General features: G+C 33.3%; 1 pseudogene; it reads right to left on the bottom strand.

Moving 5' to 3' along the window:
• Positions 1 to 1899: 1899 nt before the first annotated feature.
• Positions 1900 to 5210, bottom strand: LOC140663531 (uncharacterized; annotated as a pseudogene).
• Between the last annotated feature and the right edge of the window lie 1859 nt (positions 5211 to 7069).

Here is a 7069-nt window from a genome sequence, read left to right on the forward strand (position 1 = left end):
AATCCTGCGGGATCCGTTATCCCTGGTGGTCATAGATATCCCCTCGCCGTTGCAATAGATGCTCTCTGGAAGAAATTTCCCCCTTCCATGATTACTTTTGAGGAATTATAATTCCTTTTCTGCCCATTCCTTTAAAATTTTAAGTATTATTGTATAAATACCAGTCAGGTAATAAGTCCTTTTTTTTAATCTCCACTTCCAATTTATCTGACTGACGTCCCTCCGAATTAATGTAACACCTGCGAATTCCCACACACACACACTCACACACTCAACTCATTAATAAGTTAAATTAATCCAATTATAATGTTAACAAATTTATAAATCTCATATATATATTTTCAATTTATTTTAATAAATGCATAAAATTAAAATCTTAATCGATTATTATAATTTATTAACCCTTTCAAAAATACATTCCCTGACTCCCAGATCGCACAAGGTCCCGTCCCGCGTAACAGGGATTAAATTCCCTTACCGAAAAGGGATCACCGAACGAACGGCCTACTGACCTAGTAAAAGAGACCCTCGAGGTTTTTGACCAGGTCCGGCCTTGCACGGTTCCTTCGAGTCGCAAGCGTTAAGATTTAACGTTTCGACAAGGGTAAGTTCCGTCCTTCCGTTATCTCATTCCTTTTTCCGAGTCTGGACATAACATATCCATAAATTTTGGGGGCTCGTCCGGGATGATTTGTGCGATCTATTAGAACAGGAATGAGTTAAGATATTAGAAGTAAAACTGATAAAGATAAAATAGATACTCTGTATAAGTCTGTTATAGAAAAACAGAATAAACCTAAATCTAAAGCTACGTTACCTTTAACCGAACCTTATACACCTACACCAATTACATATTCAAAAACAACACCTAGACAAATCGATTTTGATTTAGACGAAACTTTATCAGATAGTACTTTAATTGCCGATACTGTTGATACGCTTGAGCCAAACTCTGACGATTCTTCGATTGTTACGGTGACCAAACCAATTAAGGGGATCCAACAGTGAATGTCGAATTTCGACGGGATAGCGTCCTCATTTAAGCGGAACTAAAATTATCGGTAATACCGACTGAATCGATAATACCGATAATTTCAATTCCATCGTTATCGACTAAATCTTTATACATATAATAGCGATTTCTGCTATTGTTTTCAATAATCAGATAACATTTAACATTTTTACTCGTCTTGTACATGTTTATTTAAACATATCTCAGCGAATAGATAATAGAAAAATAGATGTGTATCTGCCTTTATAGCATTTTTCTATCTTTATATATTTCAACACAATTTCGCAATATTACTTATATTAGTTATATGCTTTTCTAAGAAAAATGAAGTTTAACTATATGTGTATATGTGTATATATATATATATATATATATATATATATATACATATACACACACACATATACACCCAGTAAACACAAAGCAATAGTAATGTAACATCAATGTTATAATTTTCCACTCAACAATGTAATTGCAATATAACATGCTTTGTATATAACATTTATATTGTTGCGTGAAAAAATATAACAATGTAATATTACTGTTGTTTTGTGTTTACTAGGCATATAGTCACACTTCATTCTTTTAAAGCAAATAATTAATATAAGAAATATTGTGTTCAAATATATAAAAGCGGATAAAGCAGATACATCTATTTTACTGTTATGTATACGTTTAAATATATTTAAATAAACGTATAAAAAACGATAAATCATCAAAAATGTGATATGTTTTGAATATTAAAAATATGGAATGGGCCCCTCCATCGCCCATTCCCGTGAGAACGCAACCAAAATATTTTATTTATCTTTACGTCTTTCCGATTTCAATTCACGAACAAGATTGAGGCATCTTTTTCTGCAGAGTTTCTGCAAGATAATGATAAATCATTTAGGAAAAGGCAGCAGTTTATTGCTTTCTATGTTAAAAAGATGCTCTCTCATACATTTAACATTGTTCGAGTAACTTTCTTCACAAGGATTGCCTCCTAAGGCTATAGTTGCGGTGAAAGCTGCAGCATAAATTCCACAACTTATGCCATCAGGTTGTGTTTTAATTTTTTCAAAAATAATATCACTTTTATTTATTGTAGGATAACGTAGATGTATATAGTTTTTCTCTTTAGCTACCAACTTGTATGTACAGCCACCTGGCTGTAGACTGTCATATACGTGAAGTTTGATGCCATCAAAGAAAATACATCTCCAGTGATCACTACAATTGCCTCCAATGATTTGTAAGCTTTTCTTACTTTGACTGGCTGCAATCATATGAGGGAACTCCAGATATTGCACACTTTGTGTTTCATAATCTGAAGTTTCTCTAACAATACGCAAAAAACGATCTAATGATTCATCGTTTATTTTGCTATCGATAGGCAAGATATTATTCATTATAACAAAGAGAGGAGCAATCGCATTTAAAATTTTTTCATGTCTTGCTAAATCATCTTTAGTTATATCACGTTTGTGATTTGAATAATTAACTATGATACAATCATCATCTTGATCTGTATCCAAAGCAGTAGCATCAGTAGCAGCAGCAGCAGCAGTAGTAGTAGCAGTAATTGCTGCTTCTGTGGGCAAAATATTAGTTTTATATCTTTTTTTTTCTTGGAGATTTTCGTTTTCTATAATATTTTGCCGAACAGATTTTCGATTAATTAATTGTTTAGCTGCTTCTACTTTAGCTTCTGTGATATAATTTGGATCTCTGATTGGCATATGCCTATTATGGCGACTATCCAATATTTCTGGAAGCATGCATTCGTGATAAAAGCGTGTTAAAAAAGGCAGCATTTGATTTTTCCAGAACGTATTGTCTGTACTAATCTGCACTATTTTAATACTTTTCGGCGTCCAAACAGCAAAAATGCAATATTCTCGCTGTGTTATATTTAATTGACCTTGAACTTGATAAAAATCGGTGATTCCGATTCATTTTATTAGGATCTTTTTTATCAAAAATAGCTTTTAAAGAAGGAAATGTCTCTATGGCTTTTTCTGCTGTTAAATGTTCAGCCGACAAAGGACATTTAATTTCCACAAGACCATTTTCTTCAATAAGTCCGTCAGGAGACGCACCCAAGAATGGATTATTAGTATCGATAAATAATCCGCAACGTTTTATCTCTTTATTTAATTTCATCGCCAGTTATTTCCTTGCTATTTCCTCTTTATCGCGACCATATTTCATAGTCGCATTATCAATAGATGGAGGATATAAAATATTTTTGACAGTCGCAGCAAAAGACGTTGTCGGTCTCATGCGACATACGGTTCCAAAATTAGATGCCGTTAACATTTCACGTCTTAATGACAACCATAATTCGGATTTATTTTGGTCTCTGGTTTCAAGTTCAATTTTTTGCCAATTTTTTCCATTTTCGGACAACTTTTCTAAATTATTTTGTCGAAGTTGTTCGAACATATCGAATGGAAGATCCGGTTTTTGCGATTGCGGACCGTAATAACGATCTGACTCTTGTTTTAATTTTGTCTGCCTTCCCTGTGTTTGTCGAGATTCTCTGGTTTTTGCTTTTATTTGTCGTTTTTCCAAATTCTCGATAATAGGCGGAACAGTTTTACACATGCTTTGATGCAATTGTGTAAGGACTTGTTGCGTATTGTATTGAACTACTGCTCCCGCAACTCTTGCATTGTAAGAGCCTCGTTTACCAAACATAATACGCTTTCCACCTATTTCTTTGTAGATTATCGAATTGAACGATTCTGCAGGATTATTGGTAAAATTTAGCAACAAGCTGTCGGAATAACCACTGAGATATTTGATGGCACCTTCTATTTTTTGATGCAGACCGTATTTTTCTAGAAATGGTACATAATTTATTGTTTCATTACCATTCTCTTTGCGTATATGACCGCGTGCTTCGCATCGCTTAAGTTCACCAAAAACATGGCTAGGAATGTTCAATATATCTGTTTGCAATTCCATAGCCTTATGATGTTGAGATGTTTGTTCCTCTTTTCCCGTAGCTCGGCGGCCTTTTCTATTTCTTTACGCATATTTAAAATATTGTGCTTTACCACATTTCGCAATTTTACAAAACTATGCCGTCTCTGCATGGTTTTTGGCTGAGTCGTCTCTGCCACAGTTTTCAGCTTTTTACATAAATTGCAAAGCAAGTGATTAGTACTTTCTATTTTTTTTACTATCACATTATGTTGAGTGTATGGTCTGTTATCAACAATGGCCTGATATACACTATTGTCACCATCGGCAACAACAGTTTTGTAAATCAGTCCATGCATTTCGAGGCTACATTTGAAACCTTCCACGATCGCATCGCTTTCCATACTTGTGGAGCTTGCGTTGCGATCAAAGTTTTTGTAGCATTTGTGAGCTCTTGGTCAATACCTTTACGCTGTGCTACATCACATAATGTGCAGTACTTATTGCGGATACCGACGAAGAGAATCTTTCCCGCGCGGTAACCAATTATGGCTCCAATACCGGAAAGAGAGTCGTAGGCGGTGCCGTACGATCTCTTCATCCAACTACCATCTGTCACGACTGTTATATACGGAATACCGTTTATACGGTATATATTAACTTCGTTTTTTTCCAGCGCGAGCTGCTTTTCAACTTCGGCAGCCATTTTCATATTTTCAATGGCTGTCTTTTGAAAATCGTCAACCACATTCTCTCTGTATTTGACGTAAGTCGTTTCAGATATGCAAGGAACATTTATGGCTGCACACAGCTCTTCAAGCTGGGCATAACCAATTCCCATTGTACAACAGTGCCTGCTACAACAGCTGTATTAATGTCCAATGTTTCTGATTTTCTGGGTTCTGACCAAATGTTGGCTTTATAATTGCACATTTGGCACTTGAAAAATAATTGCGTCATGAATCCAATGCGACGAGAATTTATGAGTTTCCAATCTTTAAATTGGCACTCTATACCTCGCGCATGATTATTGAATGTTCTGTGGATTTCATTCCACATGAAAGAAATATCGACAATGCGACGGCCTTCAGGCATGCTTTCCTGGATATGATTTATATCCAGAGGGTCATTATCGATAACAAAATAGTTATCTTCGCAATGATCGACATTTTCATTACACATACCTGTATGTGAGGTTGACTCCAGGCACTGTATTGTCTGGGTACTAACGTTCGAATCCGTCACATCAGGAAGTGATTCTGTCGATTTACGAAAATCGATGGATCCGTCGATAGTACCCGTACTAATGTTAGTGCTCTTGGAGTCATCTTCGGTCTTCATTAGCTTCAATAATTGTCGCCTGCAAAAAATAAATTAATATTATGTGAAGTTGATGTAAAAAGATTTATTTTATCACTATTCTTCGAAAAATAAATGTACAGTCTTTTGTTTACAAATATTTATCTAATTGGTACTAAAAATTAATAATTATATATTTTTATAACAAATGCGTTTTCAACATCTTGAAAAAACTGTAATCCTCATGCAAACCGCATTTGATATACAATATTTTTCAACCAGCACACGAATAGATCGTCTCTGGGATAAATAATTTTTAAATATTCAGCACACGGAAATCGCCTCTGGGATAAATAGTTTCAGAGTGTTCATGCAAACCACATCTGATATAAAATATTTTTTCATCCAGCACACGAATAGATCGCCTCTAGGATAAATAACTTTTAAATATCCAGCACACGGAAATCGCCTCTGGGATAAATAATTTTTTAATACCCAGCACACGAAAATCGCCTCTGGGATAAATAGTTTCAGAGTGTTCATGCAAACCACATCTGATATAAAATATTTTTTCATCCAGCACACGAAAGATCGCCTCTGGGATAAATAATTTTTAAATACCCAGCATACGGAAATTGCCTCTGGGATAAATAGTTTCAGAGTGTTCATGCAAACCACATCTGATATAAAATATTTTTTCATCCAGCACACGAAAGATCGCCTCTGGGATAAATAATTTTTAAATACCCAGCATACGGAAATTGCCTCTGGGATAAATAGTTTCAGAGTGTTCATGCAAACCACATCTGATATAAAATATTTTTTCATCCAGCACACGAAAGATCGCCTCTGGGATAAATAATTTTTAAATACCCAGCATACGGAAATTGCCTCTGGGATAAATAGTTTAGAGTGTTCATGCAAACCACATCTGATATAAAATATTTTTTCATCCAGCACACGAATAGATCGCCTCTGGCACTAACTACTATAATATATATATATATTAAATAAATTTTTATTTTAATATTAGATAAACAAAAGACTGTACTTTTATTTTTCAAATATAGTAACTGTTTCACGATTATTTATGCACGCGCGCGTGAGTGTGCACATAAATAATAATAAGAAATAGTGTAATAACGCAAAAGGTATTTTTGCAAAAAATTTCAATTATTCAAAAAAAGAGGCAAAATAAATCAAATTCAGTTAATTTTTTTTTTTTCAAGAATTGGGTATTCAAGACAAAAAATGTACTGCTACAATTATGATTCAAAGAATCGCCAATAATTACATACAGATTTTAGTTCTCTAACTATATTTTTATTAGTTCTTCCTCTAATGTCCCGGAAAAAAAAGTTGGCCATATATGAATTTTGTCAATAACTATCATGTCTTACCAAGTATAGTCATATATGATATTATATGATAATTAAATAAAATCATATGATATCATATATGATTTTATTTAATTATTATATTATCATATATAACTATATTTGGCAAGATATGCTCCGATATTGACAAAATCCATATATGGCCAATTTTATATGGACCTTTTTTTCCCGGGGTGCTATTGAAGAATTTCAAACTATTTAAAAATTTATGTGGACATTTTCCAAAAGTGCATAACTAAAAAAAGGACAATTTTAATTGACATCTGATATAAAAATTATTAATTATTTTTTGAAATTATTAATTTCTGTAATTTGATTTTTAAATAATATTTTTTTTTAAAGTAAAACAATAATTTTTCGTCAAAATATCTTTTCCGAACATTTTATATAAAAATAATGTATAATAGTAGATATATATATATATATAGTGTTAAAAAATTAGACAGAG

This window comes from Anoplolepis gracilipes, chromosome 3 (genome assembly GCF_047496725.1).
Source record: "Anoplolepis gracilipes chromosome 3, ASM4749672v1, whole genome shotgun sequence".
In the NCBI taxonomy this organism is placed as follows: Eukaryota; Metazoa; Arthropoda; class Insecta; order Hymenoptera; family Formicidae; genus Anoplolepis; species Anoplolepis gracilipes.